Source organism: Leptopilina heterotoma, unplaced genomic scaffold, assembly GCF_015476425.1.
Source record: "Leptopilina heterotoma isolate Lh14 unplaced genomic scaffold, ASM1547642v1 Lhet_136, whole genome shotgun sequence".
NCBI classification, from domain to species: domain Eukaryota; kingdom Metazoa; phylum Arthropoda; class Insecta; order Hymenoptera; family Figitidae; genus Leptopilina; species Leptopilina heterotoma.
In genome coordinates this window covers 945,378-958,705 of record NW_025110857.1, presented here as the reverse complement: position 1 = coordinate 958,705, position 13,328 = coordinate 945,378, and the positions used below count along the sequence as shown (strand labels likewise).

Sequence of the window (13,328 nt, the reverse complement as noted above, 5' to 3'; positions counted from 1 at the left end):
AGCAAAGAATAGAAAACAAAAAACTGAAAAATAACAAAAAACGTCACAGAAAGAGAACAAAAAAATAAGAACAAGGTAAATAAAAAGAGAATAAAACAAAATAAATAAAAAATAAAAAACATAACAGAAAAAGATCATTTTTGGAACAATGAAAAAACGAAAACAAAGAGGTTAAACAAAAAAAATGAGAAAAAAATCAAAAAGAAAAAAGATTTTGTTTTAATGAAAAAAACGAAAAAAAAGAAGAAAAAGAAATTTGGAAAAACCAAGAAAAAAAAGGAAAAAATTAAAAACAAAGAAAAAAACAGAAAAAAGAAAAATTAAAAAAAAGAACAAAAAAAAACGAAATAAAAAGAGAACAAAAAACCAAGGAAGGAAAAGAAAAAATTGAAAAAAAGAACAAAGAAGTTTTAGAAAGCGAAGAAAAAAATTAGAACAAAGAATGAAACACAACAAAAATTCAATAAAAGAACAAAAAAAGAACCAAAAAGAGAACAAAGTAAATAAAAAAGAAATCAAAAAATTAAGAAGAGAAAAAAATGAAAAATATAGAAATTATAAAATTGAATAAGAAGTATAAGAATAAGAAGAAAAAACGTAACAAAAAATAAGAACAAAAAAAACAAAAGAGACCAAAAAACAAAAGAAGAACAAGAAAATGAGAACAAAGAAGGGAAAACAAAAAAATTTAATAAAAGAATAAAAAAAGGAACCAAAAAGAGAACAAACAAAATAAAAAATAGAAAAAAGAATAAAAAAGGGAAAACTAAAACAGTGAAAAAAAATATACGTAAAACAAAAAATAAGAAAGGATCAATGAACGTAACAAAAATAAAGTAAAAAATAAGAACAATGAAAATAAAAAATAAAACAAGAGAACAAAGAAGGGAAAACAAACAAATTTGAATTAAAGAGCAAACAATGAAAAGAAATCAAAAAACAAAAAGAAAAGAAAATAAAAAATTACCAAAAGCATAGAAGAAAGACCAAAAAATCGAAAAATAACAAAAAATAAAACAAGAAAAAGAAGAAAAAACAAAAATATTAAATGTAAAAACAAGAAACGAAACAAAAAGAAAAGAAAAAAAATAAAAAGTAGAACGAAGAACAAAATAGAAAAAAAAAATAAAAAACATAACAGAAAAAGATCAAAGAAAATAAAACGAGAGAACAAAGAAGGGAGAACAAAACAATTTCAATTAAAGAACAAAGAAAAGAAAACAGAACAAAAAGAAAAAAAAACAAAAAATTACTAAAAGCAAAGAAGAAAAAACAAAAAATTGAAATTAACAAAAATCGTAACAGAAAAAGAACAAAAATATTGAATATAAAAACAAGAAACGAAACAAAAAAAAAAAAAAAAAAAAAAGTAAACGAAGAACAAAAAAAATTGATAAAAAATAAAAAACATAACAGAAAAAGATCAAGGAAAATAAAACAAGAGAACAAAAGAAGAAGAAGAAGAAGAAGAGAAAACCATTAAAGAGTTGAAAAGGAAAAAAATCATAACAGAAAGAAAATAGCAAAATGAGAACAAAAAAAAGGGAATAAACAACAAGAAAAAGAGAAAAAAAAGAGCGAAATATAAATAAAAAAATGAATAAAAAATATTTTCCAGAATAAAATTTCATCTCTGAATAATATATTTAATTAACGATTTTTTTCTCCAATTCCTTTTTAAACTTTCAACACGCGTAAATTGAATTTTTTCAACTGGAAATTTGTCGCAATTTGTGAATGTATGTAGTAATCATTTTCATTTGCTTGTCGGATATTCTCTATTTAATGAAAATGTCAGATAATTACTGAATATTTTACATTTTTTATTTTTTCCTTTTTTTTTATCAAATACTTCTTCTCTCCTCGTTTAATTAAACAATTTACATAATGACTCAATTAAAATTCTCCCCCAAAATTTATATACACCTACACATACACATATATTATGTAACCAAAAAAAAAAAAGGTGGAAAATATATACAAAAAAACTATATTCACATTTCTTTCATTAGTGTCAAGGAAAAACTCCGAAATTACCAATAACAAGGTTATAAAGATAAAGAATATAGGGAAGAGGTATATCGTTGTAACATGAGAGATATAAATTTAGAAAAAACAAAGGAAAATAAAAGCACCTATTGTGTTGGTCTCTCTCAGTCATAAAATGACCGACAAAACCTTCCATATCACTCTCTAAAAAGACTGTTTTGAAAGCATTTTTTTTTTTATTTTTCATTAAATATTTACACACTTTTAAAAAAAAATATATATTAATAAAAAAAAATTGACTATAAAAGTGAAGAATAAAAAAAAAAAATGCTGCACTTTACACTACCTGTATATACGATATAAAAATGCGTATAAAAACACTTGTGGAAATATTTTAAATAAAATTCCAAATAAAATTCCAAATGTTGTAAAGGACTTTTAAATTTTATGGACTTTTGATTTGTAAAAACAAAATTTCAATTTGTTACCGTTTTAAAAATATTTACGTTTTAATAAAAATAATAGTGTTTTCCTTTTCAATAAAATTATTTAAAAAGGGGAAAAATATTTTAAATTATTGTCTCTGAATTTGAATTAGTAAAAAATGTTTTCTAATTCGAATTAGTAACTGACTTTTTTGCTTTTTAATTAGTAAATTTTACTAATAAATTTGTAGAAATTATTATTTATTACTATATATCTTCTCTAAATTTTAATTAGTAAAAATATCTCCTGATTTAACATAGTTACTGACTTTTGCTTTCGAATAACTAAATTAGTAAATTCACTATTTATTAGTCAAATTTACTAATTTAAATTATAATAAAAAATTTATTATTCCTCCAGTTTAAAAGAATAAATAAATAATTTAAAAATTATAATAAAATTAATATATTCCAAATAAATTTTAATCTAAAATTTAAAAAGCAAACAAAATAAAAAATAATTACTTTCAAAGTTGATGTTACTGTAAACAAGTATTATAAAATAAAAATTTAAAGCAAAAAAAAAAAAAAAAAAAAAAAAAAAAAAATAAAAAAAAAAAAAAATTAAAAATAACTTTACTTCGAAAGTACCTAAAATAAACATCGAAGTTTGTTTTATTATAGATGAAAATGTAAATTAACGATAATATTATAATAGGATGAAAGTTTTAAAGTGATGTGTATCATAATAAAAAGTTTTAATTAAAAATACAATATTATTGTTTCTAACAAAATATAATCTAATTAAACAAGGAACGAATATTTAACACTATTATTATTATTATTATTATTATATACCTACAATGATGGAAAAAATAAAAAAATAAAAGTAGTCTCCAATTATTGTCTTCGATATATATATGTCTATCAGTAATGACTTTTAGAAAGCAGAATTTTATTATGTCCCTGTAATTATCTGCATTAATATTTTATGTTCACATTGACAACGTTTTAATTCACGAGACAAGTACAGCCCATTATTTTTAATAGATCATAATTATTTCCGTAGAAGGATTATCTCCGGCGCTCTAGTTAACATAGAACACCATCGAAGCGTCTGCATGAAGCAATTATCACACCCTTTTCATTCTATTTTCGAAATATATATGTATATCTATATATATGTATATATATATTGCTCCAAGCATGGAATATTGCTCTCTCAATTATCAAAATTGTTAATTGTTTTTAACTTTTTGTGTGATGCATCTGGAAAAAATTTTCTCTCTCTTCTTTTTCAACATTTTATTGAAAAAAATTTATCAAATAAACTACATACGTTTATTCAATTAATAAAAGTGTTTTTTTTTAATTACAGTTTACGTTATATTTTACATATTATAAAATTAATTGAAAAAAATATTAATTAATATCGATAACGTGATTACTCAAAAAAAAACTGTTCTATTACATTTATTTACGAATTTTTTTAATTGTAAAATTATTACAAAACACAAATAAATTCTTTTTTAAATAAATATTTAAACATTATTTTATAGGAATTAAAATTTTCAAAAAAATTCAAATTCAAATCTTTATGAAATTCAATAACTTATAATAATTTAAATTTCCATTACATTTTTTTTTAAATTAATTAATTACGAAAATTTTAATAAAATCCTTCTCAAGAATTTAATTGCTTTAACAAGTAATAAAATTTTTCACATGATTTTAATTATTTAAAAAAACTTTCATAAATAATAAAATTTTTTTATAGGATATAAATTATTTTTAATAAAATTTCGAATAAATTCCTCGAAAAATGGAATTATTTTTAAAAAAATTTTTGCAAGAATTCAATAATTTAAAAAAAATGTAATAAAATAAGTTGCAAGAATTCAATAATTATTTTCATAAGTAATACAATTTTCATAGAATTTTTTAATACATAGAATTTTAATTATTTTTAATAAAATTTTAAATACATTCCTCAAAAAATGTAATTATTTTCAAGAATTTTTTGCAAGAATTCAAATTAAATTTCACAAATAATGAAATTTTTCACTGAAATTCAAATAATTTCAAAATCTACTATTTTAATAAAATTTCTTAAATGAATTCAATTATTTTCATAAATAATAAAATTTTTCATAGGATTTCAATTAGGTATTTTTAATAAAATTTTGAGTAAATTCCTGGAAAAATGGAATTATTTTTAAAAATTTTTTGCAAGAATTCAATTATATTTCACAAATAATGAAATTTTTCGCTGAATTTCAAATAATTTTAAAATCTAGGTACTATTTTAGTAAAATTTCTTAAATGAATTCAATTATTTTAAAAAAAATTAATAAAATGCGTTATACAAGAATTCAATTACTTTAATTAATAATACAATTCTTTACAGGATTTCAGTTATTTAAAAAAAAAAATTTAATAAAAATTCGTTGCATTTATTCAACTATTTTCATAAATAATAAAATTTTTCATAGGATTTCAATTATTTTTAATAAAATTTAAAATAAATTCCTCGAAAAATGTAATTATTTACAAAAATTTTTTGCAAGAATTCAATTAAATTTCACAAATAATGAAATTTTTTGGTGAAATTAAAACAATTTCAAAATCTACTATTAAAATTTCTTAAATGAATTCAATTATTTAAAAAAAAAATTATTAAAATTCATTACAAGAATTCAATTATTCTCCTAAATAATAAAATTCTTCACAGGATTTTAATTATTTTTAATACAATTTTAAGGAAATTCTTCGAAAAACATCATTATTTTCAAAAGTATTCAAAATTCAATTATTTTTTAAAATTCATGCTATAATGCATTTAATATTCAATTATTTAAAATTTTAACTAAAAGTAATTTTTAAATTCATTTTCATTACAAAATTCTACGAGAATTCAATTATTTGAATACAAAAATAAATAATTTATTGAATACATAAACGTTTCTCGAAATTAAATCCATATAAAGAATTCGGATAAAATTGTATTAAAAATAATTGAAATTCTATGAAGTGTTTTATTATTAATGAAAATAATTGAATCTCTGTAAAAGAATTATCTATTTATGAAAATAATTGAAATTCAATGATGAGTTTTATTATTCATGAAAATAATTGAATCTCGTTAAAAAGATTTTCTATATATGAAAACAATTTAATGTTTGCGTTAAATTTTATCAACACTTTTTTTAAATAATTGAAATCTTAAGATTTTGAAAAATTTTATTATAATAATAGTAGATATTGAAAATGATTGAATTGAAGACAATTTTTGAAAATAATTAAATTTTTATCCAAGAATTTTATAAAATTTTTGAAAATAATTGAATTTTGGAGAAGAATTTTATTATTTTTAAAGATAATTGAAATTTTGACATTGCATTTTAAAAAAATTTTTAAACGGAAATTCCATGGAATTTTTCGACGTAGGTAGAACAAAAATATTAATTAATAAATAATATGTGCGATAATTAAAAAATGTAATTAAAATATATCCTTGTTGAATAACGTTCGAGACTTTAGAATAACATTTAATTAATTATTTTTCACTAATAACTTATTTTTAAACAAAAAAAAACTAAAAAAAAAATTCATTAAAATTTTTATACTAAAATTATAATTATTATTAGGTTTGATTAAAAAAAAACTTGTTATTTAGTATAAATAGATTTTCGAGAAATTATTAATTTTCAATATTCAGATATACACACAACACTCTCTCTCCTACTACTGGTGGAAATGAAAAAAAAACAATTGAATACGAGGTAAACAGTATCATGTAAATTTGCATTGGAAAAACTATTTCCGGCATTTTAAAAAATGCAATAACATTTTCTTGTTACTTTCATGTAAATTTCTTTACGCAAAAACCACAGTTTTCAATTATTCGTATTTACTCTGGTGGTATAAATTATTTGCAAAAAAAAAAATTTTTATTTTATTTTCATATTTTCAAAAAAAAAAAGAAAAAAAAATATTTTCGAATTTTATTTTATTTTTATTTTATCTATAACTTAATTAAGGAAGTATAATGATTCATTAATTTAGGTACAATATATTGATTATGTATACACTTGATTGTAACTACCCCAGTAAGAATTTGTATGTAACTATATATAATACAAATAATCTCAACCGATTGCATAATCTCGACATGTAAATTTTGTCAATTATTAATTTAAATTAACCTATTTTCCGCACTAATATGGCTTCAAATTCTAGTTTCCAAATTATTATTATTATTATTTACTGAATACAATTAGTTTAATAAGTATTTTACTCGAATCGTAAAATTTTTATAATATTTAAAAAAATGATGCCATATTTTCTTTTTTTTTTTATAAAATTTTGGTCTTTGAATAATAATAATTGACAAATCAAAATCATGCAAATTTTTGTCTATAAAAAAATAAAAATTTTGTTAAAAAAAATGTTGTCTGACAAATCGAATTTATATGTATTTTCTTTTATTTATTTCCAAAAAAAAACATTCGAAAATAACTTAATAAAATGTTAAATGGAATGATATTTAAATAATATTTAATTGTTCTTAACAGAGAATAAATTTATTTAAACCCTATTTAAATTAGATTTTGAAAATAATATTTTTGATAGAAAAATTAATTACTTTCTTTCGTATATTTTTTTAGAGAGAGAAAAAAATTGAACTGACAATGTATTAATACTTTGATCGTTGTCTTCGCAATTTGTGTCATCCTTAATTAGACTTCAAATTAGTTTTATCACTATTATCGTTATATCTGGATCAAATTATTCCCTTTATTTAGAGCCACTCAGTCTAATTTGATCCCAAGGATCGAATTGAATTTCATTACTGTATGAGAAAAATAATGATAATATTAATTTTGCAAAAATTCACGAATTCGATAAATGTGACAAAATTAAAATAGAATAATCTTTTATGAAATAAAGCCAATTATTATAGAATTTAAATTATGAAATATAATTATTATTATTAATTGTTGATTATTAATTATTAATTATTGATTATTATTAATAATTAATAATAATAGCACTAAAAGTAATAATAATTATAATAATAGTAAATTATTAAATTAGTAATTAATTTCATAAATATAATTTTTTATTTAATTTTTTAAAAATTATTTTTTCATTAAATATTAATCTTCAAAATATTCACTTATTTTAAGTCGATTATCCCTAAAAGTTTAAAAGAAAAAAAATATTTTTCGAAGCAAATAGTTGTAAAATTTTGTTATAAAATCATTTTTATAAAGTTTCTTGAGTCACAATTTTCAAAAAAAAAAAAAAAAAATCCCAAGTAAAAAAATGTATTATTCTTCTTCTGGAAAATAAAATTATTTACTTTCCAATTTTTTTTTTTATTTTAATCGTTAATAAACGTTGTGAACTTTACTTCCATTTAATTTCTGAATTTATCTTCAATTTTTGAGATGAATTAATAAATTTTAATTATTCAAATATTAATATTAAAATATTAATATCTATACTATATTTATGCTAATGAAAATATTTACGAATTTACTAACGTTGGTAAAATTCACAAAGTTTCTAATCAATGATGATTTGAATTTTTTATATAATTTAACAATAATTTAAAATAGAAAAATTTTTAAAAGAACCATTTTATTGATTTTATCAAGAAAATTATTTTTTCCTTGCATTCATTAATTATTAATGCTCTGAAATTCACCAACGCATTAAATAATAAATAAATAATTAATTAATATTGTTTGGAAAATTTAAATTTGAAAACTTCTTAAAAATTATTTTTATATTCTATTATTACTTACCTAAAATTTAAACTAAAATTCATTTTCAAATCAATTTTTATTAAAAAATTCTACGAGAATTCAATTATTTAAATAATTTTTCGAGGAATTCGATTAAAAATGTATTGAAAATAATTGAAATTTTGTGATGAGTTTTATTATTTATAAAAATAATTGAATTTCTAAAGAGAATTTTATTAATTATGAAAACAATGAAATATCTGTAAAAAAATTGAATATTCATGAAAATAATGTAATTGTTACGAAGAAATTTATAACAAAAATTTGTAAATAATTGAATTCCTATGAAATTTTTATTATTTACGAAATAAATTAAATGTTTGCGTAGAATTTTACCAAAATTTTGTTTAAATTATTGAATTTTATTTTATCTAAAATTCATTTTCAAATCAATATTTATTAGAAAATTCTACGAGAATTCAATTATTTAAATACAAAAGTAAATTATTTATTGAATTTATTGAAAAGTAAATAATTATAATTGAATGTTTCAAAATTGAATTGTAATAAAGAATTTTATCCAATGAATTTTTAAATAATTGAATTCTTTTTACCAATTTTAATTAAATTTTTAAGAATAATTACATTTTTCGAGCAATTCGATTAAAATTGTATTAAAATTTAAAATAATTGAAATTCTGCGATGAGTTTTATTATTTCTGAAAATAATTTAATTATTGAGAAGAAACTAATAAAAAATTTCTGAATAATTGAATTCCTGTGAAATTTTTTTTATTTATGAATTTATTTATGTATTCTTTTGGAAAATTAAAAATTTTATTAAAAAAGTAGTCATTGAAAATCATTGAAATGAGAAAAATTTTTGAAAAAAATTGAATTTTGAAGAATTTTTTTATTCATAAAGATAATAATTGGGATTTTGTCGAGCTTTTTTTGTAAATTTTGAACATAATTGAATTTTGTGATAAGAATTTTATTACTTTTGAAAATAATTGAATTTCTGCAATCATTTGTAACTTCTTCAAAATTCAATTTTTTTAGTGTTTTTAACTGAAATTCTTCTATAAATCCATTATTTTTAATAATTAATTAAATATATATATATATATATTGACAAATTTAACTAATTTTAAAAGATTTTGAATTATTAAATTTTTTCAAAAATCTAAGTTCATTAAAATTTCTTATTAAATTCATTCAACATTGAAAGTTTATAAAAGTTCAAAGTGAATCCGTTTGAAGTTGATTTATTTATGAAAATTGTAAACGCAACTCTTTTAAAATTGAATTAATTTTGAAATATATTTAAGTAAAATTATTCATAAAATAATTTATTTATTTTATGATAATTGTTCAAGATTTAAGTTATTTAAAAAGAAATTTTTGTTCGAAATTGAAAAAATTGAAGATTTTGTATTAGAATTCGTGGTAATTTTATAGTTTATGTGTTAAACAAAAAAGACCCAAAAATTCAGAATTTTCTTATGAATTCTAAAAAATTAATTTGTTTTAGTACTTTTAATAAAAATTCTTGATTTTTTCCTGAATTCCCTATGTCAGAATATATGATTATTATAGTTATAATAATACTAGAACTATATTCCAATTCATATTCTATTTTTATGAAAATAAATTTGAATTAAAAATTTTTACATTCTATTATTTTTAAAATTGCTAATTTTATTTAAATTTTTTATTTAAAAGGGAGTACAAAGGTGACAAATTGTTGCTAGTTCATTATAATTGTTATAATAATTAAAATATTTATAAATTTAGTAATTGAATTTATAACTATTAGAATATTTATTAATTTAGTAATTTTATTTATAACTATTAAAATTTTTATTAATTTAATAATTGAATTTATAATTTTTATAATCATTAAATTATTTGTTAATTTAGTAACTATACTAAATAAATAATTAAAAAAATATTAATATTTTTCGGTAGAATTTTAACTCTTTTTTCTTTGCATAAAAATAATAGTTTTCATAAACATTATTATTATAATCAGTATTTTGAGTATTTTCCAACGAATTTTTGCATTTTTTTTTTTTTTTTCATTTTGACTATTTTGAACAGAAAACTTTTTCTTTCAGATAAAAACAAAATGAATGGAATTTTTATTTTTGAAAATACTTTTTGAGATAATTTCAAGTGTTATCTTGGGGTGTATGGAAAAGCCAGCAAGTAGTACAAGTCAAAGGTGGGGTGTAGGATGCGAGCGCGCAGCATCCGACTGGATCAATGAGTCCTCGGGTCTACAGCTGGTATGACTTTCGTTCGATTTCGGTATTCGGTATTTAGATAGTTTCACGTGTTGTATCTAGTTTCGCATATATTCAAAGCCTCATTCCCAAACGGAAATGTGACTACAAGCTTCACTTTTGCGACTGAGCCGACTGTCGTGAATAAATTATCGTCGGGGTAAGTCGAAACCTCAAATTTACCACGTTTCCACATCTCAATTTACACTCTTTTTTACAACAACACTCACTTTTCCATTCCAATATATATATATATATACATATATATAAACAGTCAGTGTGGTATGGATACAATCCTGGAAAATCGAAACTCGAAAATATGTCACTACTGTTTTTCTCTTTTTCTTGATTTTGTCCATTTTTTTTTTTTTTAATTGAGAAACATTTATTCGATAATTGTTTATTTTTAATTGACAATTGAGTTTTGTATTCGAAATCTAATGTTGTATTTATTTATAAATTTATCGAATCGAACGATAGAAGGCGCTTGTTGGTTTAATTGACTGACCCAAATAATTTCCAATGACAAAGTGAATGTAACAATTATTTATTTACTGCGACTGTATTTTTTATTACATTTGCAACAATCAATTTAAATTTATTTTCATTTGAAATGGATGACATTAAATTATTCAGTTTGTGAAAAAAAATTTAATTTTCGAATAATAAATTTTCTACAAAAATTTTTCGATTTTCCTCCATGTTGTCTCTATGTAAAATTTCAGTTATGCAAATAAACAATTTTTAGTTTAATAAACAGTTTTAGTTAATAATTTTTAAAAATATCGTTTCGTTAAAGAAAAAAAAATTAAGTCTCAATTAAGTAAATATTAATTTTATATTTTTATTTCACTATTTTTCGTTGGAAAATTTTTCAAACAAAAAAACAGTTTTAGTCAATAATTTTTAAAAATATCGTTTCGTTAAAAAAAAAATTAATTCTCAATCAAGTAAATATTAATTTTATATTTTTATTTCACTATTTATCGTTGGAAACTTTTTAAAACAAAAAAAAACTTTTCTTTAATCAGTTTTAACAATTCAAGAACTGGACCAAGAAAAAAATTTTATTTAAACCGACTTGATTTAAAACAAATAAAATTTATTTAGGTAATCCAAATTGATTTGAAACAAATATTTATTTAAAACAAATAAAAAGTTTAGTGGCTCTAAGTGTCAAATGATACTTTTTCTCCGGGTGTGTTATACTAAAAAATATTAATTTTCAATCCAAGAAAATATTTATTTTACACAAATAGTTTTTTAATAAACAGTTTTTATATTTTTCCGAAAATATTTTTTAAAAAAAGGAAATTTCGTTTAATTAAATGACATTTAAAAAAAATCGTTTGGTTTAAAAAAATTAACCTATAAATAAATATTTATTCCATTTTTTCAGTAAATATTTAAACAGGAAAAAAATTCCGTTTAATTATAATTCTAAAAAAATTTTATTTTGGTAGAAAAATTAACTCTCAAATAATACTTATAAATATTTATTTTCTTTTGCATTTCACTACTTTTCCGCAGAAAATATTTAAACAGAAAAAGAAATTTGTTTCAATTAAAAAAATATTTTAAAAAATCAGTTTGTCAAAAAAAATTAATTCTCAACTAAGTATAGATATTTATTTTTTCAAAAAACAAACATTTAAATCGAAAAAAATTCGTTTATTTCAAAGAAACTTAAGGAAAATAGAAATTATTTAATATTTCTGTGTAATATTGTTTATTATTATTTTTTTTTTTTTTTGGAAATTAAAACTGAAAAAAATGGGAGATTAACTCTTATAGGGATTGAAATACAGAAAATTTGAAATATTTTTCTACTTATTACTATTTATTATTATTATTACTATTATTATTATTTATTAACTTTTTATTTATTTTTTATTAATTTTTTATTTTTTTTATTTACTTTTTATTAATTTTTTATTAATTTTTTTTTATTTATTTTTTATTAACTTTTATTATTATTGTTACTATTTCATAGTATTATTTCTGAATAATAAATTATACAGACAAAAATTTTCACCGGTAAAATTTTTTGTAAAAAAACAAATTTTCCTCAACAAAAATAAAAAATATTGAATATTAACGAAATAATATATTTTATTAGAGAAAGAAAATTCGTATCAGCATCGAATGACTATGTAAAATTAAAAAAAAAATTTTAAACTGCATGTTGGCAATTTTTAAGAAACTAAAACATTTACGGAAGCAATTTTGAATTGCGGCAAAGGGAACATGTGAAATTTTTAAAAGAAAAATATACAAACATGGAGGAAAATTGAAGAGCATCAAATTGAACGAATCTATTTGGCAAAACTATTGAATTTGAAAATATACAGCAATTTGCAATGGATTCAAATGTAAATGGAAAAAAAGAATTTTTTTTTTGTTTCCAATACGACAGGAAGTGAATGGAAAATGGGAAATCGAATTTGAGAAAAAAAATTTTTATATACAATACAAAAGGAAGATTACATTTGTTTCTATATTTCTCTATTTTTAAAATGTTTAAAAAGGATTGTTCTTTACATTTATTATTTATTTCGAGATTAAAAATTTTTCCAGTATTTATAATTTATTTAGGAAAAAAAATATTTTACTTTATTGTTAAAAATTTTAAACATAGTTTTTATCTATTTCACTTATTAGTTATTAGAAATCTAAATCTTATTTTTATTATTAATTAGAGATAGCAATTTATTTATTGTATATTTTATTTTTGACGAATTTTATTTGTTGATTTATTACGAATTTTATATTCATTTCAAAATTTGTATAATTATTACGAATTTTATTCATTTCGAAATTTGTATATTCATTGTGAATTTTATTTATTTATTTATTACGAATCTTATTAATTA

At 18.9% G+C, this 13,328-nt stretch overlaps 1 protein-coding gene across 1 annotated transcript in view; it reads left to right on the top strand.

Annotated features, from left to right (window-relative positions):
* Positions 1–10,393: 10,393 nt before the first annotated feature.
* Positions 10,394–13,328, top strand: part of LOC122497756 (glutamate [NMDA] receptor subunit 1) — a 36,448-nt gene continuing 33,513 nt past the window's right edge. The window contains exon 1 of the mRNA XM_043605027.1: positions 10,394–10,615. The gene's annotated coding sequence lies outside the window, so the exon portion shown is untranslated. The remainder of the gene's footprint in view (positions 10,616–13,328) is intronic.